This window comes from Lolium perenne, chromosome 4 (genome assembly GCF_019359855.2).
Source record: "Lolium perenne isolate Kyuss_39 chromosome 4, Kyuss_2.0, whole genome shotgun sequence".
Classification (NCBI taxonomy): domain Eukaryota; kingdom Viridiplantae; phylum Streptophyta; class Magnoliopsida; order Poales; family Poaceae; genus Lolium; species Lolium perenne.
This window is the reverse complement of record NC_067247.2, coordinates 232234448-232255340: the sequence shown is the minus strand read 5'-3', so window position 1 is coordinate 232255340 and position 20893 is coordinate 232234448. Positions and strand designations below refer to the sequence as shown.

The 20893-nt window shown below is 41.7% G+C and overlaps 4 long non-coding RNA genes across 5 annotated transcripts; all 4 read left to right on the top strand.

Moving 5' to 3' along the window:
- Positions 1 to 4079: 4079 nt before the first annotated feature.
- Positions 4080 to 4854, top strand: LOC127326123 (uncharacterized). Of its 2 annotated transcripts, none has more exons than XR_007867628.2 (3): positions 4080 to 4433; positions 4523 to 4619; positions 4785 to 4838. It is a non-coding gene; the product is annotated as an uncharacterized lncRNA (long non-coding RNA). The 2 variants fall into 2 exon arrangements; XR_007867626.2 differs by having other exon boundaries at positions 4081 to 4433; positions 4707 to 4854.
- Positions 4855 to 5641: 787 nt separating this feature from the next.
- Positions 5642 to 7875, top strand: LOC139830614 (uncharacterized). The gene is made up of 3 exons (XR_011743403.1): positions 5642 to 5818; positions 5973 to 6085; positions 7806 to 7875. It is a non-coding gene; the product is annotated as an uncharacterized lncRNA (long non-coding RNA).
- A 3890-nt stretch (positions 7876 to 11765) lies between these two features.
- Positions 11766 to 12545, top strand: LOC139838911 (uncharacterized). The gene is made up of 3 exons (XR_011756728.1): positions 11766 to 12123; positions 12213 to 12309; positions 12397 to 12545. It is a non-coding gene; the product is annotated as an uncharacterized lncRNA (long non-coding RNA).
- Positions 12546 to 13290: 745 nt separating this feature from the next.
- Positions 13291 to 15750, top strand: LOC139830613 (uncharacterized). The gene is made up of 3 exons (XR_011743402.1): positions 13291 to 13508; positions 13663 to 13775; positions 15496 to 15750. It is a non-coding gene; the product is annotated as an uncharacterized lncRNA (long non-coding RNA).
- Positions 15751 to 20893: the final 5143 nt, after the last annotated feature.

The following is a 20893-nucleotide window of genomic DNA, read 5'->3' as shown; positions in this document are numbered from 1 at the left end:
GTCATAAGGACTAGGTAACTATGTATCAAAAGCTTATAGCAAAATAACTTAATGACGAGATCTTATGCTACGCTTAATTGGGTGTGTCCATTACATCATTCATACAATGATATAACCTTGTTATTAATAACATCCAATGTTCATGATTATGAAACTAATCATCCATTAATCTACAAGCTAGTTAAGAGGCATACTAGGGACTTCTTTGTTTGTCTACATATCACACATGTACTAATGTTTCGGTTAATACAATTATAGCATGACATATAAACATTTATCATAAACATAAAGATATAAATAATAACCACTTTATTATTGCCTCTAGGGCATATCTCCTTCAGTCTCCCACTTGCACTAGAGTCAATAATCTAGATTACATTGTAATATACCTAACACCCATTGCATTCTGGTGTTGGTCATGCTTTGCCCTAGGGAGAGCTTTAGTCAACGGATCTGCTATATTCAGATCAGTGTGTACTTTGCAAATCTTTACTTCTCCATCTTCGATGTATTCGCGAATCTTCAACCTCTTGTGTGACCTTGGCTCTTGTGCATTGGCGATGGCACCCATATTATCACAGTAAATGATTAATGGGTCCAATGCACTAGGAACCACACCGAGCTCTACAATGAACCTCTTCATCCATACTGCTTCTGATGAAGCCTCTGAAGCCGCTATGTACTCTGATTTTGTTGAAGACTTCGCCACCGTGCACTGCTTCGAGCTTGCCCACCATCGCAGCACCATTCAATATAAACACGTACCTGCATCGTGACTTAGAGTCATCAGGATCAGTGTTCCAACTTGCATCGGTGTAACCACTTACAACGAGCTCTTGGTCACCTCCATAACAAAGAAACATATCCTTAGTTCTTTTCAAGTACTTCAGGATATTCTTGACCGCTGTCCGATGTTCCATTCTGGATCACTTTGATATCTGCTAGTCAAACTAACAGCATGTGCTATATCCGGTCTAGTACATAGCATGGCATACATGATAGATCCTACTGCCGAGGCATAGGGGATATTACTCATCCTTTCTCTTTCTTCTGCCGTAGCCGGTCCTTGAGTCTTACTCAAGACCTTGCCTGGTAACATAGGTAAGAACCCTTTCTTACTTTCGTCCATTCTAAACTTCTTTAGAATCTTGTCCAGATATGTACTCTGTGATAGCCCTATTAGGCGTCTTGATCTATCTCTATAAATCTTGATGCCTAATATATACAATGCTTCACCAAGGTCTTTCATTGAAAAACTATTATTCAAATAACCTTTTACACTGCTTAATAGTTCTATATCATTCCGATCAATAATATGTCATCTACATATAATATCAGGAATGCTACAGAGCTCCCACTCACTTTCTTGTAAATACAGGCCTCTCCATGACACTGTATAAACCCAAAGTCTTTGATCACCTTATCAAAGCGTCGGTTCCAACTTCTTGATGCTTGCTTCAGTCCATAGATCGAACGCTGAAGTTTGCATACTTTGTCAGCATTTTTAGGATCGACAAAACCTTTGGGTTGTACCATATACAACTCTTCCTCAATGTCTCCATTAAGGAACGCCGTTTTGACATCCATCTGCCAAATCTCATAATCGAAAAAAGTAGCTATTGCTAACAAAATCCTCACAGATTTTAGCTTCGCTACAGGTGAGAAAGTCTCATCGTAGTCAACTCCTTGAATTTGTCGGAAACCCTTTGCGACAAGTCGAGCTTTATAGACAGTAATATTACCATCAGCATCTGTTTTTCTCTTGAAGATCCATTTATTCTCGACAGCCTTTCGGCTATCAGGTAAGTCTACCAAAGTCCATACTTTGTTATCATACATGGATCCCATTTCGGATTTCATGGCTTCTTGCCATTTGTTGGAATCTGGGCTCATCATCGCTTCTTCATACGTCGCAGGGTCCTCATCATTGTTGTCCACAATCATGACATTTAGACAAGGATCATACCAATCAGGAGTGGTACGCTCCCTTGTCGATCTGCGAGGTTCAGTAGTTTCCTCGTTCGAAGTTTCATGATCATTATCATTAGCTTCCTCTGTTGCTGGTGTAGACGGTACAGGTACAACTTCCAGTACTGCGCTACTCTGATCAACGAGTATAGATTCATCAATCTCATCGAGTTCTACTTTTCTTCCAGTCACTTCTTTAGTGAGAAATTCTTTCTCAAGAAAGGTTCCGTTCTTAGCAACAAAGATTTTGCCTTCGGATTTGTGATAGAAAGTATACCCTATAGTTTCCTTAGGGTATCCTATGAAGACGCATTTCTCCGCTTTGGGTTCTAGCTTGTCCGGTTGTAACTTCTTTACATAGGCTTCGCAACCCCAAACTTTCAGGAACGACAGCTTAGGTTTCTTATTAAACCAAAATTCATACGGTGTCGTTTCTACGGATTTTGATGGTTGTAACACCCCAACTTTTTCAACCTTGATTAGTTGTCCTTATTTCAAAAATCAGGGGGAAGAAAAACTTTTTCTATAGACTAATTAAGGTGAATTGCCTTGATCTGTTTGCTATGATTAATTGCCTTGATCTGTTGGTAGATGAATTGTCTTGATTTGCTTGTTGAATTTTGTCTTGAGCTACCGCATAGAACGACACTCCTAGTGGTTAAACAAGCAACTCACCAAATAAAACACATGTGTGGCTTAGGAAGAATTGTTTTCCTTCTTACTACATCAAACCTCTCTCCTGATGACAACATGGGTGTGCCATCTTGATTTTTCTCTTTGTGGTACAAGATAGCTCAATCATCCTTAATTCACAACTTGGTGATCTCAATGCATGGATCTCATCTGTGCATCTCCCTCTACAATTTCCACATCCTGCATGTCTCATTCTACCCTTGCATCACATATATTCAACTTGATCTTATACCCTATCCAATGATTCAACTCTAGATCACTTCCTTCACTTTTACCTCTTGTTTTTATTCAAGTTTAATCTTCACAAAACCAAGAGTGGGAATGATGGATACATTTTGTAGCCACCATCTACCCTTGAGAACACTCCTCCCTAAATTAGTTTCCCTCCTCAAAAATCCTACAGTTTTCCTTCTCTAGTTTTGATCACAAAACAACTTCTAGTTTTATTAAAACTTTCCAAGATTTCTCTTCAAAGAAAACAAGGAACTGAAATGGGTTTTGTTTTTCATCCCATTTCTACCAAGTATTGATTTATAAAACATTATTTCTATTTTGCTTTGTTTTAACAAAAAGCTTGTTTATGGTACCTATACCATTTCTTGTTTTCCTCTTGCTTATTTTTACCTTTGAGAAAAACTCTACCTTACTTGAGAAAGTAAGTAGAATATTTTGAACCCCTATGTTCCAACTAGTTTTATCTCAACACTTTCAAACTTCATTCCACTTGAGTTCATTCCCAAGTGTCCTAGACAATTGAGGTGTTTCAAATACTTTTCAAACAAGATCTATTTCAAATGACAACTCTTGCACATCTTATGCACATCTCTGATCCACCACATTGTATCCCCTCCATCCTCCAATTCTGGATCAAATGGATGATCATTTGATACTTTCAACTCACTCCCTATTGACCTCTCCTTTGTAGAGCAATTTATATTCTTTTCCATCATTACCTTGACCTCATGAATTCATGATTTAAGTCCCCATATTCTTCATTGTGAGTATATGGTTACTTCACTCACCATCTCTCTTAATCTTGCTCTACCATTGTCTCAACCACCATCACCACCATCATCTCTTGGCCAATATGATAATTTGATCAAAGTACCTTATTCTCCAACATTGCCACCAATGTTTATTATCACCTCTCTCCCAAATTTTAATACATCATCAAACCATTTTTAGCTAACCCCTCAAATACTCAACCTTGGTCGACATTCATAAAGTGGCATTGCACTTTGTTTGTTCACTTGTGGTTGTCAAGAAGGAGCCGGCCATGGCAAGAAAATTCGGCCAGCCCTCCCTCCTCATTTCCTTCTCTTCCAAGCCTTGCCTCCCAACTACCCCAATCACTAAATGGGCAGCCACCCAACTTGGCCAATCAAATAAGGAGGCAGCCACCCCTCTCCCTCTATAAAAACTCCCTAGCCGGCCACCTCCACTCCTCTTGCTCTCATTTTTCTTCTCTCCACTCACTCCTCCACCTTATCTACTCCCTCACACTCTTCTCCTACTCTCCCCCACGAAAATGCAGCTCCACCTAGCTCCCATGGCCGGCCATGGCCATGGAAAGAACTCCAAGATGAAGCTCCCTCCTCCCTCAAGCTCCTCCTCACCATGAGAGCCTCCCTCTCCTTCTTCTCCCCAACCCTAGATGGTTTTCTCTCCTCTTCCTCTTCCTCCATTGCTAAGATTGGATCTTGATGCAGGTGCATGTTGGTCCAAGCATGGAGAAGCTTGAGCTATCCTCAGATCTGAAGTTCTTGAGCAAAGTTCGTCCAAATCCTTGCAGTAATTTCTGCTATCTTGCTGTTTCAGATTCTGGTACGAACTTGTAAAATCTACCAAATCCCGTGCGCAGATCCAAATCGAGTGATTCAAAGTTCCGCAGATAGATACGGAAAAGATCTACAACTTGGCGTTGGTCTCATCCTCAAATTCGTTACGGATTGTCCGTGGTAAATAAAGTTCTGTAAACATGCAGATTCACTGTTTGTTAGATTTGTTCCGTTTTACGAAACCTTTTTGAGCAAACTCAATTGTAGGTGAAAGCCCTCTTCAATACCTCCATTTTGGCGGTGGTTTCACTTCGATTGACCTCCTGAAACTGAAATGGTTCACAGGTCAAGATCTGGTCAGATCTGACTTTGTCGAATTAAACCAGGAGCTTGGGAACGATTTTTTGAATGAAACCAATTGGGTAAGAACCAGCTTTTCAATACATTTCAGATGCACCTAACCTCATATTTTTATGAGTTATGTAAGATTTTGGGTGAATTAAACTTGTTATGTGTGTTCTGCAGACTTGGCTGTTAGCTTTTAAATCACCAAAAATCCATTTTTGAACCTAATTGTGTGATTCCAAATTTGTAGGATTACTGAATGTTTTCTTAATCTTCTCAAACAAGTTTCACACCTTTATCTGTTCTGTAACTCCAGAGAGAAAGCAAATGGTACAAACATGCAGTAACCTTGTCAATCCATTTGTGAGAGTTTCATAAACAATTTGAACCCAAATCCAATTGTGTATGCATCTCTGTTTAATTATCTTTCAAATGCCAGTGGTCTCATATTTTTAGGATTTTTCTACAATTTATGGCTTACAGATCTTGTTTCTGTACAGTCAGATTCAAAGAAATTCCTAAATTTGTAGGATTCATAGTTTTGGGTGATTCCAATTGGGTTAGTCTTGTATTAGTACTGGTCATCTAGGAAAAATATTATTAGTCTCTGTTCATACATTTCTGTTGCTGTTAGTAATGTATATGTGTGACATGCTTTGTTGAAGCAAAACTTTTCGGTTTATTTAAAACCCTTGACCAATTCTTTTTAGTAGAAATGGGCAACCTTTGTTTTATGCTTGCAAAACAAAACCTCTGCAAGTTAACATCAGCTCTTTTGTTTTGCTTAAGTTTTCAAATGGTAGGGCACATTATTTGTTTCCTATTCTTGTGTGGTGTTATGTGAGCAAACTAAGTTAGGAAAACTGTTTTCTACTTTTCCAAAAATGCTTGAAAATGTTTTGTGAATGTATTTGATGTCAAACTAATGCTCTTGTCCTCTTTATGATGTTATCTACCAGGGGATGTTGGGTTATACCATGGTGATAACCGAGAGAGGCAATTGCTAAGTTGTGATACTCTCATACCTTTACTAGGTAAATAACATGGGTTTTCTTTAAGTTGTTTGTGGTATCTATAAGTCCTTTGTATGGTAGCTCTTTATTGAATGGTTAAATTATGGTTGTTGTATGTTTGTTTTGTTGGTGCAATGTGATTGATTGTGTTCCTTTTTATATTTTCCGGCGATAGACGCGAGCAATTCCGGAGAAGAAGAAGAAGTGGAATTGGACAAGGATTTTATTTATATTGTTGGGATTCTTATATTGATAGAGTTGAAGAAGTACAGGGACAAATAAGCCAAGGCAAGCCATCTTTTGATCTCTGATCCGGTGTCTAGTTGGATGTCATTTGTTGATGTTCAAAGCACCTTCATTCTATGTGTGTTATTATCTCTATTTATGTCATCTATGTGTGTTTGCAAGTGGGGTACTCCCTAGTGGTGATGCTCCACTATTTGTCCTTGTGTTATGGGATGCATGGTAGCATGGCCGTGCTATCCCACTTGGTTATCTTGTATGCTCAACTTGAGCATGTTCCATCCCAAGATAGTAACTTACACCACACCCACCCCATTTGTAGTATAGAGGTATCATTGTCATGATCTTGGTGTATTCTCAACTTGAGAGGAGTATGCCGTGTACCATCTTGGAGAATATGTTGGATAGTGACACTCCACTATCTAAGTTGTGTAGTTAGCACCACAAATCTGAGAGTATATTCCTTCTTGTGTTGTCATAATACATGCTTAACTTAAGCAAGTATGATCCACTCCACTACCCCTTTATACCTCATCTATGGCGGGATGACTCTCATCTCGGCCGTAGTGCAATACTAGTTCAACTCATGAAACTATAGGTTGGGAACCCCTCAAGGTTTACCTTGTTGTAAATGTTTATGAAAACCTTGGGTGAGGCAACCTTACCCAAGCGTATGGTTTATGAAAGAAAAGGATCTTGACAAAGATGGTTGGAAAGAGGAAAGTGTGGGTGTGACTTGGGTTTTTGAGAAAAACGACACATGGTTCTTTGTATTCGCCCGGAACAATTACACAGCGCAACCACATTACTCCAACGTGGGCACGGGGCTTAGCTTGACGTTTGTTCTTCTTAGCATGAGGCACCGCACAACTATACAAGGGTACGGTTACCCCCGAGTCCGGGTTGTCATTGTTGGGACAATAGTATAACGGGAGGCCTTCGGGGCTGACCCGTCCGGAAGACACTATGGGTCTCCTGGCTTGGCGGTGGAGCCACGCTCAAGAGGAGGTGAGCTGCCACGGTGCCGGGGAGGTACATACTCCATAGGGTAGGACCTCGTGTTAAGTTGAATGGGCGAAAGGCTTCGACTGATTATCCGAGACTCGCATACTTTCGTATGACGAACCAGGGATGATCCCGGCGGATTTATCAGATCTTGTGGGGAAAGTGCGCACACTCTGCAGAGTTAAAACTATTCGAATAGCCGCGTCCGCGGCCATGGACGGTTGGGATGGCCGTTACCGAGCTGTGTCGAGTTTTGGTTTACAAAATGATTTCCAAAGGAAATGTGTGTGTTGGATGTACCGGAAGGGTACGGAAAGGCTGGTGCCGACCATATGGAGATGGTCGAGGAAAATGAAACAAAATTGGGTGACCCTTCCTAGTGTTTCATGTAGAGGGACTCTTCTTCAATAAAGATATAGAGATGTCGTAGTTTATCTTTTGAAGTATCTTCTTCAACAAAGATATAGAGATGTCATAGGACTTCCCTAGTATCCCCATCAATTGAGATGGCGGTATGCTACCTCTTCTTTAACAAAGGTATAGAGATGTCATAGGACTCCCTTAGTGTCCCCATCACTCGAGATGCCGGGATGCTATATCCACAAGAGAAACTATTTCTCTTCCTCATGCTACATCCACGAGAGAAACTATTTTTCCTCTGTTGTCTTCTCTAGTTAGAATTTTTATCACCTTCTTGATGGTTTGCGAGTACAATTCCAAATGTACTCACGGCTTTGTCCCTGGCTATTTACTTGGCCAGACTTGAAGGAGTTCGACAGATGAAGAAGGAGTTGACGACGTCTATGCGAGCTAGGAACGTCTTCCCGATCGCCTGCCTGTAGGGTTATGGCAGAGGACTTGGGCACTGCGCTGCTGAAGTGATGATGCTACTCTGATGTTTAGTTAGGCCCTTCGAGGCTATTATGTAAGTATTGGTCATGTGACCATGTTGTAATTTTCTTATTCCACTTTGTAATGGATGGTGTAATTTGATATCAGTTCGGTTATGTGTTCACGGCGCACTGATCATGGGATCGTGAACTGTATACATAACAGGGAATTTCGGACAGCTAGTCTGGGGTCCCCACAGAGCTGGTATCAGAGCTATCCTGACTGTAGGAGACCTTAGTTAGCATGGACGTTAGTTAGGAAACAAGTACTTGGGAAAAACTATTTACAAAACAAATTCTTTCTTTAGTCGGAAGCATAGCTTCTACTCCTCTTATTTATTCAAAGCTTCTAAATTCTTATCTCTCCGCTTTATAAAAGGGTTTGAAAATTCTTACTCTATTGTCTCATCCAATTCAAACCTACATATTGGACGATGTCCCCAACCCAGACCGGAGACTCGAACTCGAAGATGGATCAACCTTTTATGAAGTCTCACATATCTCCAACAGCAGCTATTGAAGATTTGATGCCGACTTAGCCGTGCTCATGTAGGGATGATAACATCACATCTTTGGTTGTCACCAAAGTCTGTCGATGAGCTGACCTTGTTCCTCCATGGACTTGCACTTTTTGCAGTCGTCTGGGATCAAGTCCTCAGTTCTTGACTAGTACTTTTTAGGCCAGCCACCAGAAGTTGTCGCCTTCGGGAGCACCTCAACAGCTACCTCTTCGAAGACCTCATATTTCCGGGATGTCGAGACTAGAAGTTCTACACAGTTTTCTCCTCCGCCTCATCATCAATGACTCAACACCCGACCCCTTCACTACCAACTGCTACAAGGATCCAAGTTGAAGCTGATGTTGACGATATGAAGACGTCAACATATGCGACCAGCCCCAAACCTATAGGATGGATAGGACAAAACTCAATCGCTTTGATTGAGCTACCCCTACGTATTAGGCATCCTTGGGTACTTAGAGTACCATGTCTGGTGTGATGATTGCTTGTAGTTCCTCGTGTGTTGCCTTGAGTGTTTTTATCTGTTTGTTGTGTGAATGATTGTCTTGATCCTTCGGTTTGAAAAACACCCTCGGTGTGATAACCTAGCTTAGACAGCCTCCCTAAGATGTGTTTACCCTCATCAACCACGCCGTTAGAATACTAACTGCTAGCTAAATGGATAAGTTAACCCTGTTAACCATCGATTCTCAACCGTCAGAGAAACTAACCCGACCCCTATCTACGCTGACTTCCTTCAAGATCAGCTGGAGCATCCCCACTACGCCAAGAAAGAAGAAGCCCTACCTTCAAGAGTGACTGCACCTCTACGAGAAGACATGCTAACTTGGTCTAACCTTGGAGTATACTCGCGCTAATCGCAAGAATATCTTTTTGAAACTACCCTCGAACACACCTTCTAACAGTTGAGAGAACAATAGCGTCAAAGCTGAGCTACACCACATGGTTCATCTGGTCCTCATCAAATGAAGCTTCTGAAGATACTCCAAGACTCAAGACTTTAGGCGTAGTTTACCCGCTAACTTCTTAGTTGTTACTGAAATCAGCACTGACCCTCAAGCTGAAGATTGTCTTCGACGACCCCTGTTGCTGCTTCATATGGGTACCAACCAGGTGTTTCTTCAACTTTCTAACTCGCCGCGCGTCCCGTATGGTTCAGTTAACACCGTGAGTGCCTCTTGAAGTGGTGGTCTGCACGTCGCCCCCGAAGATTCTTCAGCTGAACAAGGAAGACCGATGACTTCTTCCGAAGCCCCAGACAGAACTACAAGGCAGAAGCTCTGAGTTTTTCCGAGAACCCGATGAAAAATCTTAAGGGTGGAAGACTTCGTCTCCCACTAAAATCAAGCTAACTCTAAAAAGGTTTTCAGCCCTGCTCAAGCGCCATTGGGTGCACTAACCCTCCCACAGTCTTGAACCTCCGCCAGGATCGTGAAGAAGCTACAGATCCAACACCTGCATGGAGTAGTCAACATCTTCATGAAGCTCGCCATCGGCCGAAATCCAACATGTCTCCCATAAGATGAAGCAAACGACTTTCTCTACAACGGCACGTCTACAGAAGAATGGAGTCTGACTTTGGTTAAACTTTATAACCCCTCTAGTTCTACACTCAGTAATCTCGGGACGAGATTATTTTAAGGGTGGAAGATCTGTAACACCCCAACTTTTTCAACCTTGATTAGTTGTCCTTATTTCAAAAATTAGGGGGAACAAAAACTTTTTCTATAGACTAATTAAGGTGAATTGCCTTGATCTGTTTGCTATGATTAATTGCCTTGATCTGTTGGTAGATGAATTGTCTTGATTTGCTTGTTGAATTTTGTCTTGAGCTACCGCATAGAACGACACTCCTAGTGGTTAAACAAGCAACTCACCAAATAAAACACATGTGTGGCTTAGGAAGAATTGTTTTCCTTCTTACTACATCAAACCTCTCTCCTGATGACAACATGGGTGTGCCATCTTGATTTTTCTCTTTGTGGTACAAGATAGCTCAATCATCCTTAATTCACAACTTGGTGATCTCAATGCATGGATCTCATCTGTGCATCTCCCTCTACAATTTCCACATCCTGCATGTCTCATTCTACCCTTGCATCACATATATTCAACTTGATCTTATACCCTATCCAATGATTCAACTCTAGATCACTTCCTTCACTTTTACCTCTTGTTTTTATTCAAGTTTAATCTTCACAAAACCAAGAGTGGGAATGATGGATACATTTTGTAGCCACCATCTACCCTTGAGAACACTCCTCCCTAAATTAGTTTCCCTCCTCAAAAATCCTACAGTTTTCCTTCTCTAGTTTTGATCACAAAACAACTTCTAGTTTTATTAAAACTTTCCAAGATTTCTCTTCAAAGAAAACAAGGAACTGAAATGGGTTTTGTTTTTCATCCCATTTCTACCAAGTATTGATTTATAAAACATTATTTCTATTTTGCTTTGTTTTAACAAAAAGCTTGTTTATGGTACCTATACCATTTCTTGTTTTCCTCTTGCTTATTTTTACCTTTGAGAAAAACTCTACCTTACTTGAGAAAGTAAGTAGAATATTTTGAACCCCTATGTTCCAACTAGTTTTATCTCAACACTTTCAAACTTCATTCCACTTGAGTTCATTCCCAAGTGTCCTAGACAATTGAGGTGTTTCAAATACTTTTCAAACAAGATCTATTTCAAATGACAACTCTTGCACATCTTATGCACATCTCTGATCCACCACATTGTATCCCCTCCATCCTCCAATTCTGGATCAAATGGATGATCATTTGATACTTTCAACTCACTCCCTATTGACCTCTCCTTTGTAGAGCAATTTATATTCTTTTCCATCATTACCTTGACCTCATGAATTCATGATTTAAGTCCCCATATTCTTCATTGTGAGTATATGGTTACTTCACTCACCATCTCTCTTAATCTTGCTCTACCATTGTCTCAACCACCATCACCACCATCATCTCTTGGCCAATATGATAATTTGATCAAAGTACCTTATTCTCCAACATTGCCACCAATGTTTATTATCACCTCTCTCCCAAATTTTAATACATCATCAAACCATTTTTAGCTAACCCCTCAAATACTCAACCTTGGTCGACATTCATAAAGTGGCATTGCACTTTGTTTGTTCACTTGTGGTTGTCAAGAAGGAGCCGGCCATGGCAAGAAAATTCGGCCAGCCCTCCCTCCTCATTTCCTTCTCTTCCAAGCCTTGCCTCCCAACTACCCCAATCACTAAATGGGCAGCCACCCAACTTGGCCAATCAAATAAGGAGGCAGCCACCCCTCTCCCTCTATAAAAACTCCCTAGCCGGCCACCTCCACTCCTCTTGCTCTCATTTTTCTTCTCTCCACTCACTCCTCCACCTTATCTACTCCCTCACACTCTTCTCCTACTCTCCCCCACGAAAATGCAGCTCCACCTAGCTCCCATGGCCGGCCATGGCCATGGAAAGAACTCCAAGATGAAGCTCCCTCCTCCCTCAAGCTCCTCCTCACCATGAGAGCCTCCCTCTCCTTCTTCTCCCCAACCCTAGATGGTTTTCTCTCCTCTTCCTCTTCCTCCATTGCTAAGATTGGATCTTGATGCAGGTGCATGTTGGTCCAAGCATGGAGAAGCTTGAGCTATCCTCAGATCTGAAGTTCTTGAGCAAAGTTCGTCCAAATCCTTGCAGTAATTTCTGCTATCTTGCTATTTCAGATTCTGGTACGAACTTGTAAAATCCACCAAATCCCGTGCGCAGATCCAAATCGAGTGATTCAAAGTTCCGCAGATAGATACGGAAAAGATCTACAACTTAGCGTTGGTCTCATCCTCAAATTCGTTACGGATTGTCCGTGGTAAATAAAGTTCTGTAAACATGCAGATTCACTGTTTGTTAGATTTGTTCCGTTTTACGAAACCTTTTTGAGCAAACTCAATTGTAGGTGAAAGCCCTCTTCAATACCTCCATTTTGGCGGTGGTTTCACTTCGATTGACCTCCTGAAACTGAAATGGTTCACAGGTCAAGATCTGGTCAGATCTGACTTTGTCGAATTAAACCAGGAGCTTGGGAACAATTTTTTGAATGAAACCAATTGGGTAAGAACCAGCTTTTCAATACCTTTCAGATGCATCTGACCTCATATTTTTATGAGTTATGTAAGATTTTGGGTGAATTAAACTTGTTATGTGTGTTCTGCAGACTTGGCTGTTAGCTTTTAAATCACCAAAAATCCATTTTTGAACCTAATTGAGTGATTCCAAATTTGTAGGATTACTGAATGTTTTCTTAATCTTCTTAAACAAGTTTCACACCTTTATCTGTTCTGTAACTCCAGAGAGAAAGCAAATGGTACAAACATGCAGTAACCTTGTCAATCCATTTGTGAGAGTTTCATAAACAATTTGAACCCAAATCCAATTGTGTATGCATCTCTGTTTAATTATCTTTCAAATGCCAGTGGTCTCATATTTTTAGGATTTTTCTACAATTTATGGCTTACAGATCTTGTTTCTGTACAGTCAGATTCAAAGAAATTCCTAAATTTGTAGGATTCATAGTTTTGGGTGATTCCAATTGGGTTAGTCTTGTATTAGTACTGGTCATCTAGGAAAAATATTATTAGTCTCTGTTCATACATTTCTGTTGCTGTTAGTAATGTATATGTGTGACATGCTTTGTTGAAGCAAAACTTTTCGGTTTATTTAAAACCCTTGACCAATTCTTTTTAGTAGAAATGGGCAACCTTTGTTTTATGCTTGCAAAACAAAACCTCTGCAAGTTAACATCAGCTCTTTTGTTTTGCTTAAGTTTTCAAATGGTAGGGCACATTATTTGTTTCCTATTCTTGTGTGGTGTTATGTGAGCAAACTAAGTTAGGAAAACTGTTTTCTACTTTTCCAAAAATGCTTGAAAATGTTTTGTGAATGTATTTGATGTCAAACTAATGCTCTTGTCCTCTTTATGATGTTATCTACCAGGGGATGTTGGGTTATACCATGGTGATAACCGAGAGAGGCAATTGCTAAGTTGTGATACTCGCATACCTTTACTAGGTAAATAACATGGGTTTTCTTTAAGTTGTTTGTGGTATCTATAAGTCCTTTGTATGGTAGCTCTTTATTGAATGGTTAAATTATGGTTGTTGTATGTTTGTTTTGTTGGTGCAATGTGATTGATTGTGTTCCTTTTTATATTTTCCGGCGATAGACGCGAGCAATTCCGGAGAAGAAGACGAAGTGGAATTGGACAAGGATTTTATTTATATTGTTGGGATTCTTATATTGATAGAGTTGAAGAAGTACAGGGACAAATAAGCCAAGGCAAGCCATCTTTTGATCTCTGATCCGGTGTCTAGTTGGATGTCATTTGTTGATGTTCAAAGCACCTTCATTCTATGTGTGTTATTATCTCTATTTATGTCATCTATGTGTGTTTGCAAGTGGGGTACTCCCTAGTGGTGATGCTCCACTATTTGTCCTTGTGTTATGGGATGCATGGTAGCATGGCCGTGCTATCCCACTTGGTTATCTTGTATGCTCAACTTGAGCATGTTCCATCCCAAGATAGTAACTTACACCACACCCACCCCATTTGTAGTATAGAGGTATCATTGTCATGATCTTGGTGTATTCTCAACTTGAGAGGAGTATGCCGTGTACCATCTTGGAGAATATGTTGGATAGTGACACTCCACTATCTAAGTTGTGTAGTTAGCACCACAAATCTGAGAGTATATTCCTCCTTGTGTTGTCATAATACATGCTTAACTTAAGCAAGTATGATCCACTCCACTACCCCTTTATACCTCATCTATGGCGGGATGACTCTCATCTCGGCCGTAGTGCAATACTAGTTCAACTCATGAAACTATAGGTTGGGAACCCCTCAAGGTTTACCTTGTTGTAAATGTTTATGAAAACCTTGGGTGAGGCAACCTTACCCAAGCGTATGGTTTATGAAAGAAAAGGATCTTGACAAAGATGGTTGGAAAGAGGAAAGTGTGGGTGTGACTTGGGTTTTTGAGAAAAACGACACATGGTTCTTTGTATTCGCCCGGAACAATTACACAGCGCAACCACATTACTCCAACGTGGGCACGGGGCTTAGCTTGACGTTTGTTCTTCTTAGCATGAGGCACCGCACAACTATACAAGGGTACGGTTACCCCCGAGTCCGGGTTGTCATTGTTGGGACAATAGTATAACGGGAGGCCTTCGGGGCTGACCCGTCCGGAAGACACTATGGGTCTCCTGGCTTGGCGGTGGAGCCATGCTCAAGAGGAGGTGAGCTGCCACGGTGCCGGGGAGGTACATACTCCATAGGGTAGGACCTCGTGTTAAGTTGAATGGGCGAAAGGCTTCGACTGATTATCCGAGACTCGCATACTTTCGTATGACGAACCAGGGATGATCCCGGCGGATTTATCAGATCTTGTGGGGAAAGTGCGCACACTCTGCAGAGTTAAAACTATTCGAATAGCCGCGTCCGCGGTCATGGACGGTTGGGATGGCCGTTACCGAGCTGTGTCGAGTTTTGGTTTACAAAATGATTTCCAAAGGAAATGTGTGTGTTGGATGTACCGGAAGGGTACGGAAAGGCTGGTGCCGACCATATGGAGATGGTCGAGGAAAATGAAACAAAATTGGGTGACCCTTCCTAGTGTTTCATGTAGAGGGACTCTTCTTCAATAAAGATATAGAGATGTCGTAGTTTATCTTTTGAAGTATCTTCTTCAACAAAGATATAGAGATGTCATAGGACTTCCCTAGTATCCCCATCAATTGAGATGGCGGTATGCTACCTCTTCTTTAACAAAGGTATAGAGATGTCATAGGACTCCCTTAGTGTCCCCATCACTCGAGATGCCGGGATGCTATATCCACAAGAGAAACTATTTCTCTTCCTCATGCTACATCCACGAGAGAAACTATGTTTCCTCTCTTGTCTTCTCTAGTTAGAATTTTTATCACCTTCTTGATGGTTTGCGAGTACAATTCCAAATGTACTCACGGCTTTGTCCCTGGCTATTTACTTGGCCAGACTTGAAGGAGTTCGACAGATGAAGAAGGAGTTGACGACGTCTATGCGAGCTAGGAACGTCTTCCCAGTCAGTTGCCTGTAGGGTTATGGCAGAGGACTTGGGCACTGCGCTGCTGAAGTGATGATGCTACTCTGATGTTTAGTTAGGCCCTTCGAGGCTATTATGTAAGTATTGGTCATGTGACCATGTTGTAATTTTCTTATTCCGCTTTGTAATGGATGGTGTAATTTGATATCAGTTCGGTTATGTGTTCACGGCGCACTGATCATGGGATCGTGAACTGTATACATAACAGGGAATTTCGGACAGCTAGTCTGGGGTCCCCACAATGGTGCTCTATTTAAAGTGAATGCAGCTGTCTCTAATGCATAACTCCAAAATGATAACGGCAAATCAGTAAGAGACATCATAGAACGAACCATATCTAAGAGAGTTCGATTACGACGTTCGGACACACCGTTACGTTGAGGTGTTCCCGGCGGTGTCAATTGTGAAAGTATTCTGCATTTCTTTAAATGCATGCCAAACTCATAACTCAGATATTCACCTCCACGATCAGATCGTAGAAATTTAATCTTCTTGTTACGTTGATTTTCTACTTCACTTTGGAATTCCTTAAACTTCTCGAAAGTTTCAGATTTATGTTTCATGAAATAGATATACCCATATCTACTCAGATCATCTGTGAAGGTTAGAACATAACGATAACCACCGCGCGATGCTACGCTCATTGGTCCACACACATCGGTATGTATGATTTCCAATAAGTCAGTAGCTCACTCCATCATACCAGAAAATGGAGTCTTTGTCATTTTTCCCATTAGACATGCTTCGCATCTATCAAGTGACTCAAAGTCAAGTGATTCAAGTAATCCATCAGTATGGAGTTTCTTCATGCGTTTCACTCCAATATGACCAAGACGACAGTGCCACATATAAGTAGAATTATCATTCAATTTAATTCGCTTAGCATCAATGTTATGTATATGCGTATCACTACTATCGAGATCTAACAGAAATAAGCCATTCTTTTGTGGTGCTCGACCATAAAAGATATTATTCATAAAAATAGAACAACCATTATTCTCAGACTTGAATGAATAACCGTCTTGCATTAAACAAGATCCAGATATAATGTTCATGCTCAACGCGGGTACAAAATAACAATTATTTAGGCTTAAAACTAATCCCGAAGGTAGATGTAGAGGAAGTGTGCCGACAGCGATCACATCGACTTTGGATCCGTTTCCAACGCGCATCGTCACTTCATCTTTCAGTAGTCTTCGTTTATTCTTTAGTTCCTGCTTCGAGTTACAAATATGAGCAACCGAACCAGTATCAAATACCCAGGTACTAGAATGAGAACCAGTGAGATAAACATCTATAACATGTATATCAGATATACCTTCTTTCTTCTTCTTGACAAGGCCGCTCTTCAGATCAGCCAGATACTTGGAGCAATTACGCTTCCAGGTGTCCCTTCTCCTTGCGTGAATAGCACTCAGCATCGGGCTTAGGGCCGTTCTTAGGTTTCATAGGAGGCGTGGCAGCTTTCTTGTCACCCTTCTTGAATTTTCCTTAGACTTGCCCTGTTTCTTGAAACCGGTGGTCTTGTTGACCATCAACACTTGGTGCTCTTTCTTGATCTCAATCTCAAAGGCTTTTAGCATGCCAAAGAGTTCAGGTAACTCCTTGTTCATGTTCTCGCATATTGTAGTTCATCACAAAGTTCTTGTAACTTGGTGGCGGTGATTGAAGGACACGATTAATCCCGATCTGTTAGGAATCACTATTCCCAAGTCACTGAGTTTCTTCGCATGCCCGGTCATGGCGAGCATGTGCTCACTAACGGAGCTGCCTTCTTCCATCATACAGCTGAAGAAATGTTTCGATGCTTCATAGCATTCCACGGCCGCATGAGTCTCGAATATAGCTTTCGGCTCATTCATCAACTCATGAGGATCGTGGTGCTCAAAATGTTTTTGAAGTTCGGATTCCAGACTGCACAGGATGGCACACTGAACTTGAGAGTACCGAGTTTTCCGAATCTCGTAAACAGCTTTTACTTCATCGGTTTCAGTTTCTGCAGGAGGGTCACCTAGCGGTGCATCAAGCACATATTGTAGATTTCCGCCAGAGAGGAAGATCCTCACATGACGGAACCAGTCGGTGAAGTTGCTACCGTTGCTCTTAAGTTTTTCTTTCTCTAGGAACTGGTTAAAATTGATTGGGGACGCCATCTCTACAACATATATTTGCAAAAGTTTAGACTAAGTTTATGAAAAATTGAGTTCAAATTTTAATTCAACATAATTAAAAACTAGGTGAACTCCCACTCAAAACAATATCCCTCGCATTGTCTTAGTGATCACACGAACCAAATCCACCGCACCTATGTCCGATCATCACGAGACAAGGTGTGATTTCAATGGCGAACACTCAAAGTGTTCATCATATCAACCATATGATTCATGCTCTACCTTTCGGTATCACGTGTTCCGAGACCATGTCTGTACATGCTAGGCTCGTCAAGGCCACCTTAGTATCCGCATGTGCAAAACTGTCTTGCACCCGTTGTATGCACTTGTTGATTCTATCACACCCGATCATCACGAGATGCTTCGAAATGACAAGTCTTGGCAACGGTGCTACTAAGGATGAACACTTCATTATCTTGAGATTTTAGTGAGGGATCATCTTAAAATGCTACCGTCGCGATCTAAGCAAAATAAGATGCATAAAAGGATTAACATCACATGCAGTTCATATGTGATATGATATGGCCCTTTTGTCTTTGCGCCTTTGATCTTCATCTCCAAAGCACGGACATGATCTCCATCATCTTCGGGCATGATCTCCATCATCGTCGGCGTAGCGTCAAGGTCAATGGCGCCGTCTTCATGATTGTCCTCCATGTAGCAACTATTACAACTACTTTGAAATACCACTCAGCATGAAATTTAAAGACAACCATAAGGCTCCTGCCGGTTGCCACAATACAATACTGATCATCTCATACATATTCATCATCACATTATGGCCATATCACATCACCAAACCCTGCAAAAACAAGTTAGACGTCTCTAATTTGGTTTGCATATTTTACGTGGTTTAGGGTTTTCGAGAGAGATCTAATCTACCTACGAACATGAACCACAACGTTGATACTAATGTTTTCAATAGAAGAGTAAATTGAATCTTCACTATAGTAGGAGAGACAGACACCCGCAAAGCCTCTTATGCAATACAAGTTGCATGTCGAACGAGGAACAAGTCTCATGAACGCGGTCATGTAAAATTAGTCCGAGCCGCTTCATCCCACTATGCCACGAAGATGCAAAGTACTCAAACTAAAGATAACAAGAGCATCAACACCCACAAACCATTGTGTTCTACTCGTGCAACCATCTATGCATAGACACGGCTCTGATACCACTGTAGGAAAACGTTGCATAGAAAACAAAAAATTTCCTACCGCGAACACGCAATCCAAGCCAAGATGCAATCTAGAAGACGGTAGCAACGAGGGGGTATCGAGTCTCACCCTTGAAGAGATTCCAAAGCCTACAAGATGAGGCTCTTGTTGCTGCGGTAAATGTTCACTTGCCGCTTGCAAAAGCGCGTAGAAGATCTTGATCACGATCGCTTCTGGCGCCACGAACGGGCAGCACCTCCGTACTCGGTCACACGTTCGGTTGTTGATGAAGACGACGTCCACCTCCCGTTCCAGCGGGCAGCGGAAGTAGTAGCTCCTCTTGAATCCGACAGCACGACGGCGTGGTGTCGGTGGCGGTGGAGAACTCCGGCGGAGCTTCGCTAAAGCTACGCGGGAGATATGGAGGAGAGGGGGGCGGCTAGGGTTTGGGAGGGGGTGGCCGGCCACTTCAATGGGGCGGCCAGCTTGTGGTCTTGGGGTGGCCGGCCCCCTCCCTTGGCCCCTCATTATATAGGTGGAACCCCAAGTGTTGGACTACAAGTCTTCGAATAAGACCCGAACCCAAAACCTTCCATAGAATAGGGAAACCTACCCAAGCTAGGACTCCCACTTGAGGTGGGAGTTCCACCTTCCATGGAGGGGGTGGCCGGCCCCCTAAGGGGGAGTCCACCTGGGACTCCTCCCCCACTAGGTTTGGCCGGCCATGGAGGTGGAGTCCCATCGGGACTCCACCTTCCTTGGTGGTTTCTTCCGGACTTTTCTAGAACCTTCTAGAACCTTCCATAGAACCTTCCGCATCATTTTAATTCACATAAAATGACATCCTATATATGAATCTTATTCTCCGGACCATTCCGGAACTCCTCGTGATGTCCGGGATCTCATCCGCGACTCCGAACAAATATTCGAACTCCATTCCATATTCAAGTTCTACCATTTCAACATCCAACTTTAAGTGTGTCACCCTACGGTTCGTGAACTATGCGGACATGGTTGAGTACTCACTCTGACCAATAACCAATAGCGGGATCTGGAGATCCATAATGGCTCCCACATATTCAACGATGACTTTAGTGATCGAATGAACCATTCACATACAATACCAATTCCCTTTGTCACGCGATATTTTACTTGTCCGAGGTTTGATCTTCGGTATCACTCTATACCTTGTTCAACCTCGTCTCCTGACAAGTACTCTTTACTCGTACCGTGGTATGTGGTCTCTTATGAACTCATTCATATGCTTGCAAGACATTAGACGACATTCCACCGAGAGGGCCCAGAGTATATCTATCCGTCATCAGGATGGACAAATCCCACTGTTGATCCATATGCCTCAACTCATACTTTCCAGATACTTAATCCCACCTTTATAACCACCCATTTACGCAGTGGCGTTTGGTGTAATCAAAGTACCTTTCCGGTATAAGTGATTTACATGATCTCATGGTCATAAGGACTAGGTAACTATGTATCAAAAGCTTATAGCAAAATAACTTAATGACGAGATCTTATGCTACGCTTAATTGGGTGTGTCCATTACATCATTCATACAATGATATAACCTTGTTATTAATAACATCCAATGTTCATGATTATGAAACTAATCATCCATTAATCAACAAGCTAGTTAAGAGGCATACTAGGGACTTCTTTGTTTGTCTACATATCACACATGTACTAATGTTTCGGTTAATACAATTATAGCATGACATATAAACATTTATCATAAACATAAAGATATAAATAATAACCACTTTATTATTGCCTCTAGGGCATATCTCCTTCATGTACAACATATCATCCAATTGTTTCTTCAGTTCCACTAACTCTGCGGGGTTCATGCTATAGGCTCTCTGGGCTATAGCTCCTGTTCCAGGGATTAGCTCGATGATGAACTCGATATCCCGATCTGGGGGCATACCGGGTAGATCCTCCGGAAACACACCAGGGTATCGACA